We start from the raw sequence: 25,572 nt of genomic DNA on the forward strand, positions 1-25,572 counted from the left end.
TTGGCAGACCTTGGCACACATACTACACATGCTACTTGACTGTCATGATACCACATATCCCACATATGTAGCATCTGTCTGTCTATTGGTGGATACACATGTAGATGGCCAGGTATCAGTGCTCAGCCAGCAACTGTTGTACAGTACCTGCCAGGCTACGTACGACATACTACTGAACACCAGCAGTCAGAACACCAATTCAGGTGAGGTGCACCTCCTCACTCTGGGGGTTTGTGTCTAGGTACTGTATGGCGACATCGGCGACTACTGTGGGCTGACCACACCCTGCTTGCCCTGGATATACATATCCCACCTCCACCACCAGCACAGATGGCTACAGTGCACAACATTACAGATACAGACGTTACACTTTGTAACAGTGATATGGTATCCTTACAGCCCACTGAGCCAGTGGCAGAGACAACCCACAATGCTGACCCCTACACAATTGCTTTCTACAGACATCTCCAAGACCGCATGGCTCATGCATTCCCATATATGGCCAGGACACTGTCCACAAAGGGACAGCATCCTGTCCGGCGAACCCCAGCCATATACTGATTGTATTACAGTTGATGTAAGCTACTGCAAGACAGAGCATCAGTCTCTGAAGGGAGGGTATGTCTGAGCAGCACTGGTAAGGATCTATTTCCCATCACACTGACTACATGGGCAATGTTGAGTGGGACGTCAAGCGTGATACTGCAGATGACCAGGAGGCCTACCTGACCTATGTTAGCGACCTGGTCAGGAGCCATCCTCTATGCCCATGGGTAGTACACTACACATATTTCACCGACACCACAGCTAGATGACATTGTGGCAGACAGGGTCAGTGCAGGTGTCACCCCGCCCTCCCCCTGTATTAAGGCATGGTTATCCCTGCTGACCCTAACCTCAAGGTCATCACAGATGTCCAGGTGAGAGACACCCGCAGGTCAGCAGAATACACGACATGGACGGGACCTGCTGGTATCCCCAGTTGCATGCTACATAACCTCTGACAGGTGCTAAACACACATATAGAGGTGCTATGTTACACTACCTTGACTACAGGGTATGTACCTGTACACTGGTGCACAGCACCAGTGGTTCCACTCCATGAAGGAGGCACCTCACCATACCAATATAATACAACACAATACATGACATTGTAATACAGTACTATACAATATGCTAATGCCCCCGTGTTTACAGCAGCGTACTGTTCTGCTAACCTGACCATTGTGACACATGTGGTGTGATGGTACCTGCTGCCATCACACAGTTACACAGGGTGACACATATGGCGTATTACCTATCTGGGTAACATGCAGCAGGGGTATGTGTGACATGTACACATGGGGAGTCTCGCATCTTAACACTGTGTGGTTTGTTGCAGGGTGTGTCCTGTCTGTGAGTTTGAACCTGTACCTACACATGTGCACACTATTGCAGTGGCACAGACGACACACAGCAGACAGGTAGGTTGTGGATGGTGGGCGGTGGTACAATGCCTGTTGGACATCTGTCATGGGTGTGACCTCCATATGTGCATCTGGGGGTGGTAACCTGTACGTGGGCAGCATATGTGTACTCTGTGGTGTTGACAGTCACTGTGCAATGGTACTGTGTTTGGGTGCATTGTCACCGTGTTGTACATGTCACTGTGTCCTTCTCCATATCTGTTGCTGTCATGTGAGGTCCATACCATGGCATCCATTACGTGCTGTGGGGGGTACACCGACCTACATGTCCATGCCTGACTGACCATGTGTGCGGACACATACCATGTGCAGCTATTCCAGGGATAGTGTGCCACTGTGACTATCATTGGGGCCACTATTGTACACATGTCTGACCCTGACCACCCCTGACACATGCAGTGGTGGGCGGACACTCATTTATATGGTGGTTACCTGTGTAGGTGATCTGGACTGTGGTATGATACTCCGGATGTGACACTGGTGTTCACTCCATGCCTTTGTCACCAGGCACCTGTTGCAATACATCTGTACACATGTGCCTCACTCCAGCTCTGTATACATCTCTCTCACTCTCTCTATACATATATATATGTATTAAGATATGTCTATATGTCTATTTATATATATATGTACATATGTCTGTATACATTTGCACATATATATATATTGATGTACATATTCTGCTGTAGATGTGGGGGGGCGCAGAGGGGGTGTGGGCGACGGGGGGGGCAGGCTGTGTTGCAGGTCATCATATACAATCATACCTGTAGGTAGTCAGATCAGTCTGTCTATGTATATGTATCTACATATATCTATCTCTGCATGTGTGCATTACATAGATATGTCGCTACAATATTCTATCAGCATCTGTCTATGTAGTCCTACATCTCTCTCTCTCTATGTATGTATACATATATGCATATCATATGTATATATATACATATAAGATATATACACATACATATGTTGACATAACTACATAGCTATATGTTGGACAGGTATGTCAGCATATATGTCTACCTTACTGTATACACACACTAACATACTGCTAAACATACATAGCTGTGTAATCTAATTAGTACATGGCAGTACAACCTACAATCAAACGACATATATATGTGCACATAGATGCTCACACATACAACTGTATGTACAGCCTTCACTGATAGGTGCTGTATATCTCCTGCCCATTACACATCTTCATATACATATGGATACAGCCCAATAACACATATGGAGGGTTCACAGTATGTACACCTTGATAGTATTACTTTACAGTACCTGTGTTTGTCACAGCTGCATCTGCTACTGTCTGGCTCTCTGTCCTGCTGCTCCACTTCACAGTTGCAGCTTCCAGGTAGCTGTTGCTGGGGATTCCTGTCTGTCTGCTTAGTTGCAGTCTAGTTCTGGGTGTGGTTCTCCTCTCTCTCTCTCTCTCTCTCTCTCTCTCTGTCTCTCTCTTTCTCTCTCCGGGTGCAATGTAATTATTGCATGCGTGGACATGGAATACAGCATACTTTTGTAGGTATCTGCATATGCCCATGTGATAGCCTCTGCACCAATTGTTAGCCAGCATTTGCTAATTGCATGCAGCCTGTTGTGTACTGATTGCAGTTCTCACTGTGATTTCAGAACTGTGCTATAAAAGGGTGTGTGAAATAGGCGTAGCCCTTTCAGATGTTAATGGTAGGGACCATGCTGTTATGCTGTGGACAACATTCTGTGAGTGTAAAGGTTGATATCTCTAATTTTACTCGGTGGGTTGTGGGTTAACATTCCTCCATTCATTTCTCCAGTTTCCTGTACTGACTGTGTATGTACACTAACAACTACTACTATTGTTGATGTGTGCATGTGTGTGTGTGTGCTTTCCTTTCACCTTTGCTTGCACTCTGTTGCTACGTCTTCAATAGTTGCCCTTTACTGTCAGTACTGGTGTGCCTGCTAGGTGTCTTGACTGTAGTGTGCTGCTGTAGCTTTCCTATTTCCCATGTACATTCACACCCTGGAATGCTTGCTATATCTGCTAGGGTGTTACAGCATGCAGTGTGGTCTGGCCATGGTGTGGGCCTTGACATCTATTAGCATATGTGGGTATGCTGCTGAGCAGGCCCCAGAGGCTTTCAGGTTCATCAGTTATGTGCCTCATGGAATGGTACATATCAGTGGGGTGCACCCATTAATATGTCTGGTATGCTGCAGTTGTGACTATGGGTTAGCATGAGCATAGGTATTACTACACTTTTTCTGCCATGCGAGTGGTGAATACTTTCCGGACTCCATAGTTACCATTGCATGTGTTACACCTTTCTGCCTACTGTTTGTACATTTCACATGGGGTCTGTGGGGCATCCCTGTAAGACATTCACTGTTGCTATGTCTAGGTTCTTAACTATTCAAATATGGTGGTGTTGGACCCGTCATGTGTACAGATATTTGCAGGCTGTCCACATTTCTGCCTCATAATTTGGTCATTATCTCATGCACACCTTTATCTGGCAAGTCAGTCTGGGCTCAAGTCAGAATATGGTGACAAACATTCAAGTTCCGAACTGCATACCCTTCCAAACATCCCACAAGGTGTAGACCCTGTTACTTTCTGAACTGTCTGCATTTGTTGTAACTTTATTTGTAATGTGTCCCTGGTTTTGGGCCTTTGCTCCACATATTTTATTACTTGGTCCGGATGTGTTCCTGTAAGAGGTTGTGGGGTATGGGCAGTGCTTATCCTGCTGTGAGTATGTGTGTGTCTTGCAAGGTGCTATGGTGACATTATTACCTACTAGCTTCCAACTAGCATGGCTGTTTCTGTTCACACACTACTATTATGGAAATCCACCAGTTTTGTTTGTGATTCTAAATGTCATGCTTTGTGTACTACACATCAATATTCCCTTTACATTCATTCCTACTGTTAAATGATATATTTACTTTAGCACAGTGTTTCTATATAAGAGTCATGGCTTAGTGGTAAGTCATGCAGACTATAGTTGCCAAGGTCCTGGGTTCGGGACTCACAGTGGGATTTTATTTTTCTTTTGAACTGAGTACGGGACCTGTCAATCAAAGTGACTAAGGCACTTTTAAGCAGTTGTAACCGGGTTAGCGCTGGTTTGCACGGAGCTCACACATGCGCACTGGCGGTTAGCGCCGCGCACACAAGCGCACACCCGCTTACAACTGCTTAAACGTGCTTACTCTTGCAAGACACCCGCGCTATTTTCTTTGAAAGAAAAGAAAACGGGGAGACAGGAAAGTGGTGAAAAAGGGGTCACAAAGAGGGTAAGACAGTAGGGAAACAAGCTTGGGATGTGCAGGAGGGATGTAGGTAAGGCCCATAGCTGCCCATTTCTTCATCAGCAACAGCTGTGCATATGTATGTAATTTGGTGTGACATTTGAAACCTTCCACCCCTGAGAGAGGTGTCAGGACAACAATAATACCTGTTGTACAGCCAATTGAAATTGATGGGTTCCATGTCCAGTAGACATGTGTGCGGAATGGGCAGCTATGTATGGGGCGTAATTTTTTTGTGGGTACAGAGTGCCCTTTTTTTTTTTTTTTTTCAGGTGAGAGTGGTATGTCAGGTGAAGGTAGTCGGTACAGCTGGGGAGGTAGGTTGGGTAGGTTAACAGACAAGACAAACAAGACGCATACAGGGGCGGTGTATGACACGTGTGGGGGGGTTACACAATTGACGGGGATGGAGGTTGGGATGTCCAGAGCCCATGAGCCCACAGATGGCAACAGTGGAACTGATATCCCCACCCATAGGCAGTTGCCACTGTTCCTTCACTGCCCAGGACGGGCTGTGCTGGGGGCTGTGTAGGCGGGGCAACGGGCAAGCCCGTTAGTTGCACCACCCGTGCCTCGAGCTGGCGTAGGGGCTCAAGGACAGAGTCCCAAATCTCCCTACGCACCACAGTCCGGACGCTACGGAGGGTGAGTGGTGGATCTCCTCCGGCCACACTTGCAGAGGGGGGGCGAGCCCCGTCCCCTGCAGCGCTTCCACCCGCAGGTGGCACAGGGCCACCGGAGGAGGGTCCGGACTGGGCACTAGTGCCAGGTGCACTCGCCAGCTGAGGTGGGAGAGGTGGGTCCGCCGGAACCCGCCTTCCCTGTCGTTCTATGTTTTGCATTATGTCATGACAGTTTGGGTTAGTGACATATAAATACCATTCACAGTTAGTTGTAACAGCATGCATTAGTATTCCCATTAACCACACACCCAGTTATTCACACCATTGAACAGCGTGCATAGCACATGCATAATTTGAACAGTAATACACAGTCCAACAACATGCAGGGTTGATTGATGGCAACAGGCCATCAGGTGTGGATGTATGAATGGGGCGGATGCATCAACAGACATGCAAATATATATGACCCAACAGGACAGATGTCCAGGGTGGTAATTGTGATTGCACATACCATTTTCCCGTGGAATGGATTATAGATGGTTAGAGGGTGGGGTAAATCAAACATATTATTAACACCTTCAATACAACCACATATGCTGTACATTTCTAATAGCTACAGTTATATACACACTACTGTTCTAACTACAGTGTCCTATATGTTAACTACTTAACCTTGCAGATGGGACTGTTACTGCAACATAACTCTACATTTTATTGCTGTTCATACACGATTCATATCAAGTTTGTGCAGATACATCATCCTGTTAACTCTGCTTTCTATAACTGTAGACAGGTGTGGATGTTTGGTATATCACACAGTCATCCTATCTGCATATTTCAGACTGGGAGCAACATATCCAGATTTTGGTGTACACATTCCACATGCAGCAACACTTTGAACAGATGTTTCTGTTTGGTTCTGGGTCTCACATGCATTTAATTATGTCCTGACTGCAGTATAGTTTATTCAGGGGTTATTACTACTGTAGTGCTGTATTCCTGACACTTTCTCACACTCTCTCACTTGCTTTCATGTTACTATTCAGACTGGTACTTCTAGGCTTTATTGACATGTTTTAACAGAAATGATTACAGTTCTTTCCAGCACTCTCACTTCTGTCATGTTTCAGTATTTTCACAGGAATATATTTCACACATGTGAATTCATCCTCTTCTGCAGCTATACTTTACCTGCTGCTGCAGGTTGTGTACTATTTTCTTACAGGCAGGGCAGTTTTATTTCAAAATATGTGTTGGACAGTCTCATGATTAGTTTCAACTTACAGGCTGGGAACTGTTGTAATCAGGCAATACTTGCATATACTTTCACACTCTGTGAGTTGCAGATTTAATTCCTTCCTGGCTACACTGCACTCTTATGCTAACTGTCATACATTTATATATCTTTACAGTTACTAGTAGTGGATTACTGACCTGCCTGATGGCGCAACCGCACCAGCCTATCAGCATAGGCTCTGCGGTTCGCAGAACGGACACCTGCAGCTGTAATATAAATGAAGTAATATTGGAATACACATCTCCATGATTTCAGGTAGTTTAACTTTCTACAAACATAATTAATTTATACTTACTCAGTGGTGGGGCGTTGGGTGATTGCCGGGCCTCCTGGATCCAATGGTTCAGTTGGTCCTGCTTACGTCTCTTCAGGTCCGCATGGTGGTGACGGACCTGCTCACCTGTCCTAGGAATTCCTGTGGCACTGGTGAGTTCATGAGCCAACTGGTCCCACGCCTCAGCCTTACGCTCCCAAAGGACCTGGCCCCGCATGAGTTGGGCCTCATGGTTGTGGACTAGGAGCCAGGCCATGTACCTGGACTCCTCAACACCCCACCTCTGCGCGCGGAAGCGACTACCCTCACCTACACCTGACATTCTAACTGCAGGTCTGTTCTACAATCGTTTATGCTGTGTATTCCCGCCTATGGGGCTTATATAGTCCGCTTTTCCCGCACATATCTGTGATTGGCCAGTTTGGAATTGTATCAACTTCAGTAAACCTGCATTGTCATGCTGTAGTTTGTATTCATTCCTATATATGAGCTAATATTGCATTTCTAGGTACTGCTGTCATGGCTTAGTGGTTCTGTACCTTGACTATGGTGTATAGTATCCTGGGTTCGAACCTGGCCACTGCTTTTTATTTTTCATGACTGTCTAGACATGTTGAGGGGTGTGTCTGTGTAAAGGCATTTTGGATACGGCTTGCTCACCGTTGCCCGTCGGTTAGCTTGTTTGCGCGGTGCGCAGCTCCGCGCAAACGGGGTACGCCGGTTTAACACTGATTTGGCTATTGGCACGCATATGCCGCTTAGCGCAATTAGGGGCACATATATTTTGCGTGGTAAACCACTGCTCGGCTACAGGCACTCATTTTGCACCAGTTAAACCTATGCTTATCTACAGGCACATAACCTCACTCTGTTGAACTGTAGCTCAGCTATGGGCATATCTGGCAGTTTATATTCATTTCTTAGCTCACATTTATTCAATATAAATAGGCTATTACATTGCATTTTACATATATTCTGGTTTTATGTGTACATATATGTGTCAGGGACTTGTTTCCTGCTTATTTTGGGAAAAAAAAATTTTGTGTTGTGGGGGCTCGAACCATGAATGCCTGCTCTGCAGCCGGCATCTCTACCGCTTCACTATTGCTTCTTGGCTTATTTTGCATATGTAGTTCTTATATGCTTTCCCACTGACTGCTAACTGTAGCTGCGCTACGGGCACGCCCGTGCAAACGAGCGCACTCACGGTTACACATCTTTACAATTTAAAAAAAATATGACATGTACATTTATATTTCTTTTATGTTTAATAGTCTGTAGGGGCATGTGTTGTGTTGTGTTTATTCACATTTCCGTGGACTCTGTTGTGGGTGTGTACTTTGGGAACTTTTAAACTTCTGGGGGCGTGTCCGCTTGCAGGGCTCAGCCTACGGACACGCCCCCTACTGTCTTACACGGCCGTGTTCGACTTAGGTGTGATTCAGCATGCTCTCATGAATATGCAGAGCATGCTGACATCACTCAGTTTAACTGCAGCCTCCGTGTAAGAGTTATAACTCTTACACGGAGGCTTCGTGAATCCTGGGGATTGTTTAAAATCACACTAGTAATATGATAACACTGAAAAAAATGTGAGAATAGTATTCGTTCATTTATTGTCAGTCATGGATACCCACTTCATCCATTTCAGGGTCATGAGGAAATATGAACCTTGCCCTGTACTCAATGTGTCCAAGGCAGTGAAAGTGACAAAGGCTAGGATGCCAGTTTTTCACAGGACACAAACACACCTGTGCCTTTGTCGTAACATCATGTGTTTGGGATATAAATTAAAACTTGAGCACACTGCGTACAGACTCTTTATTTACTTTAGACAACCTAGCTGGACAGTGAACTGAAGAACCCAGCACTGTGAGCCAGCGATGATAATTACTGTCCACCTGTGCTGCCCAATGAATAATGTAGTCATATAATAATGGGTAAGTCAAACAGATTAGTGTTGCTTTTAAAAACAAGTTGCAATATTACAAATCCAACAAAAAGCTCTGATTTAAATGGTGCTTGAATTTAAGAAAGATATGTGGATCCACTATGAATGATTGACACATGGTTATTCAAAAACAAAACTTCTACAACCTTGAGAGGTAGTAGTTGCATGGTCACAAAACATAGGAATTATATATATTTTTTGCAGCGGGCAAACCCTCACCATCCCAGATTTTATCTAGATCTATATATTTATATTGATGTTTCGCTCTCTCTCTCTCTCTATACATATAAACCGAAACTATACATTTACACCAACACTAAAATTGTACAAACACTAAGGGGGGGGGGAATGCAGCATTCATCTTCTTGATCTTCTCCCAGTCTTGATGCCTTGAGAGGATACTGGCTATCTTTTAGGGTGAATATTCAGAATGTCAACTAAATTGTCCTTCTTCCTCAGTTTAATTTGGGTGGGGGCAGTGCCTGACTGGGGGATGGCACAAGGTGCAGGAATAGGTAGCTATTTCTCTGAGTGATAAACAGTAGGGATTCCAAGAAAACTATTTCCTAGCCTTATTTCCTATGTTCCATTATTTTGTTGAGGACTCCCTCATTTTTGTTTTTTTTTTAGATTATTAAAATCCATCATCCCATCAATTGGCAGCAGTGTAGCTTTCTGGCTTTATATACTGACTACCATCCTTGCTAAAGATGTTTGCATCTCATAGAAGTTACACTACAGCCCACCTTTTCTTTTTGTGCTAATAAAATCAGTTCCTGATGTCTCAGTCTGAAGACTGGAATATCATAAAGTTGGATGATGGAGCAGGTCTATCTGTGAAACACATGTAGACAAACTACTTTTTGACATTTGTGATCCTCTAATTGCATAAAACCCATACAAGAAGAGACTGGGAGAATTATAAACTCATTTGAGTAATTCAGATGAGGCTAAATAACTTGTTGGTATCTGATTGTAATTTGGAAAGAGTTTGTTTCACATTAATAGGCATACTTGAACTTTTTATTATTTTAAAACAACTTCAAACATAAGTATATTTATGTTGCAATAAGAGTTATATTCATAAACAAATAGCACAGTACAGCATAAGAAATATTGCTGAGTGTGGGACACATAGGGAGGTGTACTTCAAAGGTACATGCAGTCTGACTGCATAACTCTCAGTCTTCCATGCCCAAAATCTGGATCACTGTCTCCAATTTTGTAGAGCAAATGTGCAAAATGTGGAAGACCTACTAACAACTTCAACTAGAAAATTCATACCATGATGAATTTGCATGGTTCACTATCTACCATTGGTACTTGTTAAAACAATTCTTAATGATTATGTGACAGACTTTTATATGTAGAACAGCATGGAGTATGGGATTTCTTAGATTCAAAATGAGGAATATTCCTAATAATGAGATACTGTTGTGAGATATGTGTAACTGCACTGCTGGAGAAATAACACAGTATGCATAACATGGATGGTGACCAAACTTTTGATCAACGTGTGTCAGTTGTCATAAGAAAGTCTTTCTATATTGCATAGCTTATAAGCAAAGGGATCATCTGTAGATCTAGTGATGTCATTGTCCCCTATTACCCTGCCCTCATTAGGTCAATAATTGAGTATAATGCCCCCTTTAACATGTAGATGTCCAGACACACGTAACTACTGGAGCACCCACAGAGATACATCACTAAAAGGATACAGGGCCTAAACAATGTGCCCTGCATGGACCGACTCAGAGCCCTGTCACTATACTTGCTATCTTACAGACAGCAAAGATGTGACCTGTGTCTGGCATGCAATGCATCCTCTGACCCAATAACGATGGACTTATTGCACATCAGCAAGTCAAATGGCATTACAAATACTCAAGTCTAAAGATCTAAACCTCTTCTGCAACATAAACATAATGGTCTTGTGGGACAGGTATATCCTGTATAGAATATTGCTGTTGTGGAATAAACTCCCCATCCATATAAAACAAAACTCATCTCTGTCCATATTCAAGTACAACTTGGACCTGTGGGTGGATAATAGAAAATTTACCCCAGGACTGGCCCTGTACTATTAATGGACAGAGGCAGCTCCTAAATACTTTATTCCGTGCATGGGTACCCCTCAAATTATCTCTCATATGATCTCAGTTATCCTTACTATGGATAATATTTAAGTATTGACCATGGGATGGGTAAGGCCAATCTAACATCAAATAGAATATGTTAATTCAAGCACCAAAAGGAAAACTGACTAGCCTTAAAATGTCTGCAAGAGTAAATAGTCTAGTACTTACTTATGAACCTTTGAACCTCTGCAAATGACTTCATAACGACATGTAAATGAGTGCTAACATGATAATACGAGTCATCAGATATGACATGATGAAATCAAACAAGGTAGCATGATTCAGAAGTGTATACAATTAGTATGATTTGCTGTAGCAATCAGATTTTCTGAACACTATCATTTTTTGTGGTGCAGGAGTGTTAATCTAAAAATGCTAGGAGTAGCATCTGCAGCAACTGTGTGTCATCTGCACAAAGCTGGTGTGCGTGATCATGTAATGTGCATCCATGGAAGCCACCAATGGATGACACCTGGACAACCAATGCTCTTAAAAGACATGTTTTATCCAGGTCCCTATAAGCCATGTCACTCTTCAATCATTGTATGATGCCATGCGGTCTCTGCTGAATTTGCAGTTCTTCACACAAGCCATGCAGCATACATCTTTATTATGATGTTAATAGTGACCTTCTGTGACTGGATGACTGTTCTGCACATCAGTTTGATTGGCTCCAAAGGTGTCATTATGGTATGGTTATCTCTTGTCTGTGAAGGCCAATGAATTGCCTCTATCCTATGCTGAATACATGCACCTTGGAGACAGGTTGTCTCTGATACCATCTGCAGTAGTGACATTTGTGTAGCAGGTGTGAGTCTCATATGGATGGGATGACCTTTGATGAACACAAGTGATGCTAAAGGTTCATCATGTCCTTTCACTATCCCCTTAATGTTGGCTAACATGTACATGACCTCCATAGTTAGCATTGTTTACAGTTCCACTGTGTCATCAGAATGTACCAGGTACCACCATGGTCTGCAACCAGTGAACCACTGACAGCAGGCATTTTCAAAATTGTGCTAGATACCCTAACAATGGAACCTATGAATACATGCAGATAACATACCTGTGGCAATGCTGAATCATAGCTGTGACTTCCACCATCATGTTGTACACAAACTGCTGTATACCAATCGTGTACACAGCCTGTGGGCACATATGTCCCTTGTGGTGCACATTCTCACTGCTGTGGCCACAGTGTACATGGCTGGTAGAAATGCACATGTGTTTGTTCAAGCAAACCCCTCATGGTTGTAAGTTACTGTCCTACAGTCATGGCATATGCTACTACTCACATGGTGCATCCTCTACAGACGTATGTGCAGTCACCACCAACCCAGCTCACATATCCAAACCACGAGCTGCTCTGAGGGTTCTCTATCTTACACTGATGAGGGATACCAGGAAGTCTCCTATCTCTGTAAGACACCTCTGTGTTGGTGGCTCACCCCAAGAGGTCAACCTGCTGCTGGTAGTTTCTTCTGCCTTGTTCCTGGCCTGTAGTAAGATGGCAGTGATTCTGCACCTATTATGGCCACCCACTGAACTGTTGTCTTTAACCAGTTCCTGCAGCAACTGATCTGGGAAGGGACTGTCTGCTTTACCATTCTCAAGGATATGTACTCTAGTTGAGTGCAGAACCTGCTGTAGCATCTCTGTCTGTTATGCTGAACATTTCTAGCCATTTATTTTCCTTCTCTTCAATGACAAGACATATATACGCATGTGTTGTACGTGTATGTGTTGTATATGAACCAGAAATGGAACAACAAGCATAGAATACAACTGGAGACACTGGCATAGTTGTTGGCTTTGTGTGTGTGTGTGTGTGTGTGTGTGTGTGTGTGTGTGTGTGTGTGTGTGTGTGTGTGTGTGTGTGTGTGTGTGTGTGTGTGTGTGTGTGTGTGCATGACACTCCCTTATGCTGGCCACAGTCCTGTCTACTGCCGTTCTATAACCATTCAGATAGTGTACCGTAGTACCATAATGTGGTAACAGTGGGAATGTTAGCCATACCTGCTATCTACCAGATGTGTGCAAACAGCACAATCTGTGCTTCCTATAAATGAGGCCTAATATCCCCTGTAATATGTGCTGTAGTCTGTGTATGTGAAATGGTGCTGTGTCACTGATAAAGCAGGACAATCACCAGGCCTGACAGTGTTCTTTTATGTCCTGTCAGGCTGAGCACCCCCTATAGAACTGCAACCTATTCAGCTCTGTCCCTTGTAACCTGTCAGGTTGATCACCCTCATCAGGACTGCAACCCTTCTTCATTGTTCATTGTGTGCTGTCATGTTGAGCATCCGCTGCAAGACTGTAATCTGTCTTGCCCAGTCTCCTGTGCCCTGCCTGGAGCGGGAGTGCAACATCATCTGCCTTTACCTCTTAGCCCTGACTGTTTGAGCACCTAGCCTGTCAGTCCCCTATCATGCCATGTAAAGTGTTACCCACACACTCCCTTGCTCTGTCATGGTGTCTGTTGCTTCCCTGCACTTTTGCATGATCACTGCAGTCCTGACATCATTACCTGTAGTCCTGTCTACTGTCAGCTTGGATATATGGCAGTACACTCTAATAGCCACTATATCCAGATCCTCTATGTTTGCTTGTTTTTATTTATTTTAGTTTGCTTACTGGGGTGGTACACTGATCACTGTAGACTATTTGCAGGCACAGCCTTGTTGCTCATCATAATGCAGTATGGCAACAGTTTTTTTTTCTTTTTATCATACTAAAATGGACCTCATAGTGCAATAGGTGACTTTGCATGATCATGCTGGAAAAACATTAATAACATGATGCATTATCAGATTTAGGATGAGCTACAGTGTCAGTGCCTGCTCAGTTCTGGGCTGGGAAATAATGCATATGCAAGACCACTGTGAATCCTGGCCATGCTACTGTCACTTTGTATTGTACTACTGATCATTTACATTGCAATACAATTAATGTGCAGCATTCTGTCCTGCTATCTACTGATTTTCATCATGGAATGTCCACTATGTATGTCAGCATGCACTAGGTTACCATTTTTTTATGGAATAGACCTAGAAAATGGAAGTGACCTCATCAGCCACAAGATCTGGCAGGGCTAACACAGTGCAAAATCTTCCTTCATTTGCTGCACAGATGGCAGAGGGAGTGCCTTCTGGGAAGTATGAGGGCCCATTTTAGAAAACTGATACCTGACTCCAGCTTACAAAGGCATTGAGTGATGCACTAATGTCAACCACATCTGGCAAGCAGTGCCAACACAGATATAGTAAACTGCATAGGTGGACACTACCCAGAATTCTCTGCCAGTCAGTAGAAGAGGTTAGGGAAAAGGAGCCACCTTATTTTTAGAATGATTCTTTTTTTGTTTTGGCACTGTATGTTAGGCCTAACTCTAATAGCTGTACTTGCCTTCTGTTCCTGGACATATGCTTGGTTGATTATTGTTTGTTTGCTGTTTCCCAGTGTCTTGTAATATATGAGATAATAGGATGGCCTGTTAAAGGACATGAGAGAGACTGCCCAGACAGCAGGGTAAATGTAATGGGCTGTGGTGCAAGCTGTGATGATGTTGCAACCATCACACTGCACTGGCCACCACACCAACCACTGAGTCTCCAGCAGTCCCCATTCCTACAGGATGACAGAGAACGCAACAAAGAAGGTGACCTCGAGGACTTGCTGGTGGGCTTCATGGTAACCTCTCAGGGTGGTCCAGCTAAGGATCTTAGGTTCACAGGTTCATATGTAAGAATTAGGCATTCAATTTCAGACCATTGCAATCCTAGCCTAAAACCCCTATTTCAAAGTTCCCTCCAGCCTCAAGGAGGGCAATACAAAATAGAATGGGAAAGAATCTGATGCTGCCTAACCTGTTACTGTTGTTTACACTGAAGGTGGCAAGGATACTGCTATGCTTGATGTATAATGAAAGTTTGTTCTAGAGGAAAGGGATGTGCTGGGATATACATTTTTTATACCAATGTGCCTTATTTATTTGATGATCAAGATTTTTTAACTAGTATTTGAGGTACCATTGGTTTCTGAAAAAATAGGAGGTCAAACAGGGTTGAGTATTAGGCTAGACACAGATTTCCATGAAGGATTCTATAAGAGACTGAATACAGAGAAAGTGCTGCAAGTCTGTTCTGAGAACTAAGATTTTTGAGACCTATGATTTTTTTAGATATGAATTTCTGTCTCTCAAGCATACCTCTCAACCTTTTAGCACAAAAAATCTGGACAAAGACAACAATAATTGGGGGAACAAAGGTGCAAGATCAGGGGCAAATTTTAATTATTGCTGTTCTAAATGTAGAAAGTTGCTATAATAATTGGTTTTGCATTGGAATGCATTGTTGATGGATATCAAGTCTGAAACCCAAATGCCTGTCACTGTTTAGTGACATCGCTCCCAATAATTTGTCAGAAAACTGTAAATTTTATGAGGAACAGACCAAAATATGAGGCATAAGTCTGACACTCTGTGAAAATCTCGATATTTGAGAAGTATGGGCACAATTTATGCAACATGTTTACATAAATATATGTCAAAAGGTGCATTATATTCAATAATGGGTCTGATGAGATAGAAGTAAAGTGCAATTAACACTTTTTGGATCTGTTAGAGATGTCTTTGGAGATTAGATGAGCCAGTCAGAAATTTTCTGAAGTACTGTAGAAACATGATGGTCAAACAATAAGGAATTAGCAAGCAGAGTGCCTTAATACCTTATAACAATGTCTGATTGGATGGGGTGTGTTACATATGTGTTATGTGAAAATATTTTGTTTACCAAAATGAACTATGCTACATTTTTTTCATATTTAATTTAAGACCATTGTCCTTATACCAGTTGTTAACTTGGCGTAACCCACTATGGTGTGAAATTTAAGTCACTAGAAGATTCGATACAAACATTCAATTTAAAAGCATCTGCAAATGTAGATAGCCACAACATTTGCTTGAAGGTCTGAGAAATAGATACCAAATAGGCGAGGGCCCAGTACTGAGCCCTGTGGTACACCGCTGGTAATGTTTTGCTTTCAAAAGTGGCACTTGTGACTCTAACCACATGGGTTCTGTCAGGAAACTAGTTAGCTATCCACCACGCAACATAATAATTTATATTCAGATTTGCAATCCTGTAAGTGACACCAGCATGAGGAATAGTGCCAAAGGTTTTTGCTAGGTCCAGATATGCTGTACATACTGTGTAACTGCTTTCCACTGTTCTGATTACTTTTTCAAAGTCATAAATTAAGTTAATGAGGCAAGACCTTCCTTTGACAAAGTCAAATTGATGAAGGCTCATTATTGTGAGATTTTTTATGCCTAAATAAATTGGGCCTGAAATAATACACTCCATAGCCCTACATACGAAGTTAGTGGGATCGACGGGTCTGTAGTTACTAGGGTCCGTGGCTGGGACACCCTTGTAGTCGTATTATGATGGATGTTTTCTAGGCTTCAGGAATGTTATCAGTGGAGAAGCTAAGATTAATGAGGTTAAATAGGTGTTCAGATAGGCCATATTTGGCATTGCTAATCTGGCAAAATGCATATTATCAAGGCACATGGGTGAGATGTTTTTAACTTTTGAGAGAGCTGAGTGAATTTTTTCCACAAAATTAAAGGAAGTAGTCCTGGAATAAATGGATGAGGTTCATTAAAGACCAAGCAAGCTTAATCTACAAAGATATTTGGGAAAATAAGGCAGAGGCAATAAAGAGTTTATTGCAAACTAAATGGATGGTGCAGGAACATGTGTTGCTAAATGGGCAAAACTGGCATGTGCTACAGCAAGGCTCTTCTCTTTTAAATAAATGGCTTAAGTATAGAGATCAACAGGTGAAGTTTCTCTTTAGATGGTACAATACCCCAAAAGGGCAGTTTAATATGAATGCTGGAGTTGGAAACCATTGTTTGTGCAGTGGCAATGAGGGTGCTGATAATATTTATATGTTCTAACACTGTCCATTCATTAACGGAGTTTAGATAAAAGTTAATGTGTGGCTCAATACAGTACTTATTATCAAGAATGAGTTGACTTGGGTATTCAAATTGTCTGGGGTGAAAACAAGGATATCAGTCAGAAGTACCAAGTTCCTATGGGTTTACTGAACATTGGCAAGTATAAAACTGTTACATGAGAAATTTTGGAAGAGGCAATTTGAGATAAATATAGAGGAAGAGGGTCAACACATTAGGTGACGTATGGTGTTGATTCTTTATTCTTTTAAATTAGGATCACTGCAGGCTCACAATCCAATGGAGTGGGAAGGTTTTTTTTTTTTCTTGTATATGATGAAGGAATAACTTTTCATAATCTGAATATAGGGTAATAGGATGCGCAACGGGAGATATGAGGGGATGCGCTTCTTTTTTTAGCAGATGTGAAAATGTTCAATGTTTCTTCTAGGGAAAGGTTTTGTTTTAGATACCATGTATTATGATGGGATGCCATTAGATGTTATTATTCCTGACCTTTTTGCTGATTCTATATAATTGTACATAGTTTATGGCATTGTTTGCTCATTCTTATGATTGCTATTTTTATTTGTTTATCTTTTTTTCCTTTTGTTGGTGGTTGAAAACAGACAAAATAAAATACAGTTGAAAAAGGAAGTGGCCAAGACTGTGGAATGTGTGGAATAGCTATAACTGTGGGTGGATTAAAATTGGTACTAAATTTGTCAGCTAAGACATTAGTTATTTCATTTGTGTCAAAGAATGCGGTATTATTGTGGACTAACTCTGAACATTGTTGGATGATAGTGCTTAACTTACTGACATGGTTAAAGAAATATTTGCAGTTATTTCTGATTTATTGGGTATTTTAATTTCTTACTCAGCTTTGAGTTACCTGGTGGTTCCCAAAAGGTCTTTAAGTTTGCTTAAGTGTGCACTTAAGGTAGATAGAGTCACACCTCTTATAAGCATTAAGCAATTTATTTATTTTGTTATATATAATTTATATATATGGGTATTCCACCAATGGATTTTGTTTTTAAATTTGTCATTGTATTTAGTGCAGAATAAGACTGCCTTATCAATACAACTATTCAGGGGAGAGAGAGTAAAAATTAGATGCACAGGTAGTAGTTTTAGCAATGGGATCCATATCAGAAGGATTACAGCAGAATTTATTTAGGTCATCATGTAACTGTAGAAGGTTTACTTTTGAGAAGGCCCTAAACACAGAGGCATTTGCAGTGAAACCAGCACCAGTTTTAAAAGAAATGGTCACTAATTTTCATCTGAGTGGGGTACAGAGAGATTAACCTGATTTGCCTGATAGGAAATACCAAGACTGGAGAGGAGTAAGGTGGACCAGCATCTGGATGCCCACATTGGCACACTGGAACATATCCTTGTACAGATGATAAAGCTTGCTGACCCCATCTACTGGGCCATCAGATGTGGCACATGCCCATTGTGTCAGCCGCAGTGATGACTAACATCTTGTTGGGTCTTCTTATGGGGCAATTTTTTAGGCCTTCTTCACCTATCCCTATCCCCAATCATTGTGTTCTCAATCTTTTGTGACATCCCCTTATCCCCTGTTTGTAGACCAGTCCTCTTCATCACTAGTTGTGCTTCCTCTGTCTGTCAATGTTTCTCCATTGTTGAACACTGATGTTCCACTACCTCCCCCTGTTAGTCTTTGATGCATACCTCTCAAACTCCAAGCATTAAAAATCATAGCACTGCCCTTTAAAATCACAGCAAAGGGCCAGAAAGTGGAGCATTTTCTTACTTTTCACAAAAGAAGGCCCTAATACACTAGACTCTATATAGTTAGTGGTTGTAAATCTTTGCATAGTCTTAGTTTATAATAAAGTATGTACCTGTAAATAGGTCTGAGTTTATGAAGAACATCATAGGGTCATAGGTTCATAAAAGGTTACAAGGCTAACAGCACTAGAGCCCTTACAAACCTAGCCATATTTATCCTGAGTTGCTCCAATTGTCGCTGGTTAAGTGAGTTTAGTTTGCAGAGGTAAGATTCTATGGTAGTTAATGCCAAATTTGTTTATCCAGGAAGGACATGGGAGCCACCGCATGAGTGAATTTGCAGTCACCCATCCATTGACCTAGGCTGCATTTGAAGAGGGTCAGGGAGGGCTCTGTTTCACATGATTGGGAAGCTTGTTCCAGTGAAGCTGCAGTCTATGGGAGATGGATCTATTTCTTCAGCATGACTTGTTCATACCAGAGGCTAGGTTAAGATCCCTGGAGCAAGTGACCATCATACAGTTTGATTTACGAATGCATAGCATTCCATCAGGGCTGGTTCAGAGACTGCTTTGCAAGCCAGGCACATGTCACCCCTTAGTAACCTGTAGGAGACAGAATACAGTGATATAGGAGACAGAATACGGTGATAGGGCTTTCAGTCTTTCTGTGTAATACTTGTTTTGTGTACCCTATAATGTCTTGGTGAGAAACCTCTGTAGTATCTCCAGTTGTTACAGTGTCTGGTTAGGTACATGCAAAAGGGAGCATTGCACTCAATTACTGATCTGATGAAAACCAAGTATAATGGAATTATAACATCCTTAAATCTAGATGTGATGCCTTTACTTATAAGATGTGCCACATAGAAGGAATTCGTAGTGGTCAAAGTTCAGATTGCTATCAACCTCAGTACCCAGATCACATACCACTGGGTCGGCACTTAAGGGGGTGCTGTCTATAATGTAATTAGCAGGGATGTCAGCTTTCCGAAAGGGAATAATAATGCATTTTCTTGCATTCAGCTTTAATCCATGATTTTGGCACCAGTCATTTCTCTGCGTTAACCCTGCCTGCAGTGTACTAATATCACTGGGAGACTCAATGACTGCTCTCAGTTTGCAATGGTCAGTGAACTTGGTCATCCACAGGCTGTCCAAGTTTGCCTGGACTTCTGAGAAATAAATTCTGAGCAGTAAGGGGCCCAGCACAGAACCTTGTGGTATTCCACTGGTGACTGGTCTTTTGCTAGAGGTGAAGTCACCCACTTTGACAGTATGTGTCCTATAAGTGAGTCAGTTGGCTACCCATCTGGTAATATAGGGGTTAATTCCCTATTGACAGAGTTTCTCACCTGAGTGGAGAATTGTATCAAATGTCTTGGCTAGGTCAAGATAGGCAGTATTCACTGTCTTTCCCTCATCCAGGGTCTTGGTGACTTTCTTGAAGAAGTCAACCATGTTTAACAGGCACGATCTACCTTTAAAGAATTTGAACTAGGCCAGGTCCAGAGTTTTGAGATTACCTATGTCCTTGTTAATAATGTCCATAATGATTCTTTCCATGGCTTTGCAGATGAAACTAGTCAAGCTTATGGGCCTATAATTCCCAAGGTCAGTTGATAGTCCCATTTTGTGCAGAGGAATCACTGTTGCTGTCCTCCCTTCTGCCAGAAAATAGCCAGTTCACAGGCTGTGGTTAAACAGGGGTCCAAGTGGGTTTGTTAGGTCATGTTTTACATTGTTTAAGAGGCTTCCTGGGATGTTGTCTTATCTCATTGTTGCTGTGTTTTTGGCTTTGGAGAACACCAAGATAACCTGCTCTCTTGAGATAATAGGCTGATGGATGGTGGCAGGTAAACTTCGGGGATGACTGGAGGGGATGAGGGGGGTGAAGTTTATTCCAAATCTGTCAGCTAGCAGGTTGGTATTATGCCCGGTTGCGTATGGGTTGTGCCATCCACAACCACTTCAGAGCATAGCTGGGTATTCCCTTTTAGATTTCGAGTGTAGCTAAGGAATGCCTTGTGATTATCCTTAGGCAGGGACGCTACTTTATCTTTGTAATTAGCTTAGTAGGACCTGACGAGATCTCTAATTTGTTTGTTTAAGCTAGAGAGGGATTTCTTCCTCTGATGAGCTAGTTGCCTCTTGTTCTTAGACATTAGTCTATGTATGGTAGTATATGTTGACAATATCCTTGTAACTGGATCTTTTCTCCCCAGGCCTCTGCTGAAAAAGGACCCGTGTTCAGTCAGGCTTTCCTGGTAAACCAATGTAAAATAAAATAAATAAATAAATACATACATTAATTTCTTTCTCTTTTCATATAGCCTGTTTATACTAAGGGTCCATCAGGGTGGCTTGTTTTTTTCATGGTGAAAAACCAAAATAGCCAGAAGTGTAAAATAAAACAGCCAAAAAAACACACCTAACAGCAGCAGTAGGTTCAGATTTTTTTTAGTATCACCAACAGACATCTGGTACCTCGGCTTTTCTCCTTCAAGGATACATCTCAAAGTCCACATTTACAATATATACCAAGTGAACCACCCCTCTAAGTATGTAATAAATAAATTAATCAATTAATCAATCACATTAGAACTGTTTAAAGTGCACAAACAAGATACAACTTGCTTTCATAATACGTACATATAAATACACTTGACTTGCATCATATCTTTGTTGCTACAATTTAATAAAATTTTACTTACAAAAACAATTCTCCTACACTTTGATATAAAAACATTTTTAGCTCAAATTGACCTCCAAATTAAGACCCCTGGGGTGCAAAGTGCCAAAGGTCAAAATCATCTTACTTTCCAATGTATTTAATTTTTGACTCATATCACCCCTTTGTATAAATTCGGTCTAGCCAACACCCTAAAACAGAATCAATTAACATTTCCCTCATGTTGGTTAATAAAATGTTCTCCTATGGGACTTCTAAGATTATTATTATGGATATCGCCCAAATGCTCCACAATCCTGACTTTAACTGTTATCTTTGTTTGTCCTACATACCATTTGGTAACATTGTAGCCGCATCCCACAATGTACACTACCCCACAAGATTTGCATGTGAACCTTCTGTTAGAAACAAATTTACGTTCATTAATATTGCTACCAGATATATTATTTATTCTCTCTATAAAAGAACAATAAATGAATAACTTCAAAAAAAAAAACATATATAATAGCATATGTAGGTGCAAATGAGGCAACCATGGCTGTGCCTCTTCTCTTTATGAGAACATTTTGTTGCTAAATTTAAAATAGTTATGAGTCAAACAAAATTCTAACAACCTGACAATATAAGAAGTTCTGGGTCCCTCACCCATGATGCCATTAACTGCTTCTAGTCCATATCTATTCTGTATGTTTGTATACAATGAATTCACATTCACTGAAACCCAATAAAAATCATCATGCCATTTTACTAAGTTCACCATCTCACATAACTGTTGAGTGCTCTTGATATGTGCAGGAACTCTTACTAGATAATCTTTAAGCACAAAATCCAAAACAAAATCCCAATGTTATGCAAAAATGAATGGTCTCCAGACACAATGTGTCTAGCTGGTGAGGGTTAGAAAAGTTTTTTATGCAACTTTGGTATAGCATAAAAGATTGGGTCACAGGATTTCACAATAATTATTTTTTTAACATCTTCCCCTGACAAAAAAAAAACAATCTTTCTCCCCTTTCCAAGAGGTTCAGTAATTTAATCTTCTTGTACCAGGAGTAAATCCTGGACCATCATATCATATTTAACTCGAGACATAATGACCCAGTTACCTCCCTTGTCAGCCTGCCTAAACACATAATCTTTAAGAATTCCCCTTAGTTTATTCAATTCTTCCAATTCTGATCTAGTTAAATTATAATGTTTGGCAGTTTTCAAAAATTTGAAATATTCCAGTTCCACTCTTTTACATAATACTTGTTCAAAGACACCCACTGCAGTAGACCATTTTGGTGGAACATAGCTACTAACCTCAGGAACTGAAAGATTACAAATTTAGTATCACCAGTATTAAAGGCAGCAATATCTGGAGCATCAATACTTAAATCTTCACTTACACTTTCAACTTCATTATACATTGCTTCATGTTTATAAATAGAAAGATTTAGCAAATAATCAACGTCATCATCATCATCCACATCTATACTTGCATTTGTAACAGAAATAACATCCTTATTTTTGTTTTTGTTAAAGTGCACAATAAGATGCAACATTCTGCACAATTTTTTAACCTCTAACATAACATCTGCTAATGTAGGTATTCTTGTTGGAACAAATTTCATTCCTTTGCTTAATAAACTTGCAGCTGCATCTGACAAAAGCAAATCTGACAGATTAACAATTTTCAAATTATCATCATGATTTTCAGTACTTACAAATGTAATAGAGTCCTCATAAGACGGGCAAATATTCATACTATCAAATAAATCTGCTTGATATAGTCCATTCAAACCCAAACTGTCCCTTTGGGCTGTGCATTCAACGTTGTTCACATTACATAAGTATTTTTTCCTTTGACCCAATTATTCCGCCATTTTCCTTGGTTCCCTTGAACTGGGACAAGATTGTCTTTCCACATAGAGAAACTAGATAAATCCAATATTCCTTCACCCTCACTTTCTTCAAACAAAACACTTTTTTTAGATAGAATTTCAACAGAAGAAAGGGTCGAACTTAGTTTGGCGGAAGTGAAGTTGACTTTCTGGTTACAGTTTTCGGCCGACCTCGATGTGGCATATGTTGCCAGGAATAAACAGTTCCATTATGGAAATCATTGATATCTCGAACAAGCTTTATCTTTTTACGAATGACAACTTCTGATTTAACTTTGTCAAGTTTAGTCTTAATCTCAAACATTTTATTTGCAAACACAGCTTCTGTCGAGTCATTTGTTAGCTTCTGCTGCAACTCAACAATCTGTTGCTGTAACTTCTCACTGGTCCACATATTTCTTTTAATTGCTTGGTGACTTTCTTTTTCAGCAAGAACTGGTTTTAATTCAGTCAGGTACAGACGATTCTATACAATTGCTTAAGTTGTTTTACAGTGCATTGTTGTACACCTCTGCATAGCAGTCCATTTTACCTGCATTTGAGGGGCCTTTGAAACTTCTTATACAATCACTTAGTAGGAAGTAATTTGTCTTTCAAAATTTCTTAAGCATTTTTGAACTTGATGAGGTATCTGATCTTATAATTACATCGAATGAGGCGGACTTATGGTACGATCTTACCAGCAAGGACATCACACAAAGGGGCGGCAATATTTTCCCAAGTTATTGAATACTATGCCCAGGACATTTGAGCATCTTGTGAGTGTGCTGACTAACTGTTCCAGAGCATTTGTATTGACAAAATCCAAGAACCTCTGAGCCAGCATGTTTGTGGTCACGCATGTTTCACAGTTGATACTAGGACAATTAAAATCACCTATGAGTAAGGTGTTGGGCAAGTGACTCCAGTAAGTCCAGATATAAGGTATGCTTTTCTTGTTTCATGGTGGGGGATGGTCTAGCTATGATGTGTTAGGGGGATGTGCCTATAGTTAATTGGACATGGAGTAGTAGCTCAAGAGAGCGATACTGTTTGACCAGTCTAGAGATGTACTTATTCTTAATGAAGATGGATATACCTCCTCCTTTGGTTCTTTCATGCTCAGTTTGTGATCTGAACGTACGGAAGGCATTGTAGACCTGCATGTCCAGGCTGCTTTCCATGCCTTTGAACCATGGCTCAGTGATTCACAGATGTCAGCACCTTCAAAAGTAAGGAGTGCTTCCAGGGAGTGCAGTTTCTTGTTTAGACTCATAGCATTAAGCGCATTACCTTGAGTTTATCTAGACAGGATTTTGTTATGTTGGGAGGTTGGTTATTTAGACACTGACTAAAAAAGGCACAATAGGGGTGGCTAATGCCTTTGTCTGTATCTGAAAGCTTAGTGAAGATAGGTGCAGACCATCTCTGGCAAAGCAGTGTGGTCTGTCAACCATGTCTTCCCAGGCTGACAGATAATGGTTTCCCCTTGGACTGAAATCACAAACTAAGCCAATTGTTAAAGTCAATCATTTTTTTGTTCATATTGTGGCATCATCTTTGGAGAAGGTAGAAAGCAAGGAGAAGCTTTTTTTTAGGTATTTTACCTCCCTACAGCTGACCATCATCTGCAACAACTGCCTCTTCTTATCCACCAAGTTTTCCATGCACTCACCATGGCCCTGGACTTATTCCTACAAGTGTGTGAGATGTGTGAGGTGATTGTGACATCCTGGTGCAGCATCATATTTATCATATTGCTGTCAGGGGGCTTTTTGCTAAAGGCCCTAACTTTCTCTTTCCCCCTGCATAATTAGCAGATGTCCTGTAGACATATGCTATATATTTTCCTGCCTCCATTATGAAACAGGCAATGCCTCCTTTGTATCTCATATCCCATCTGAGGGCACACCCCCTTATGTATCTACAGCTTCCACCAATGGTCTAACAGAAGGAGCATGTAGGCACATGTACTCCTCCACAGGATAGGCATGCTTATCCTTCCGTTATTCTACCTTAGAGACTTGACATGCTACTTTAACCCAGGTTGTCTGGGCTGTACTTAGGGCTTTATATTTCTATGTCACAATGCAACAGTGAACAGATATTTGTGTATTATGACATCCACATATCCCATGGCATCAGCTGCAGACTGTTTCTATATTTTGTATGTGTGTCACTGTGGGTAAGCAATGCATACATTTGTTATGCTATGCAGATATTACACCTCTA

The sequence above is a fragment of the Protopterus annectens genome, chromosome 3.part0, assembly GCF_019279795.1.
Source record: "Protopterus annectens isolate FY-2018-M chromosome 3.part0, PAN1.0, whole genome shotgun sequence".
In the NCBI taxonomy this organism is placed as follows: domain Eukaryota; kingdom Metazoa; phylum Chordata; order Ceratodontiformes; family Protopteridae; genus Protopterus; species Protopterus annectens.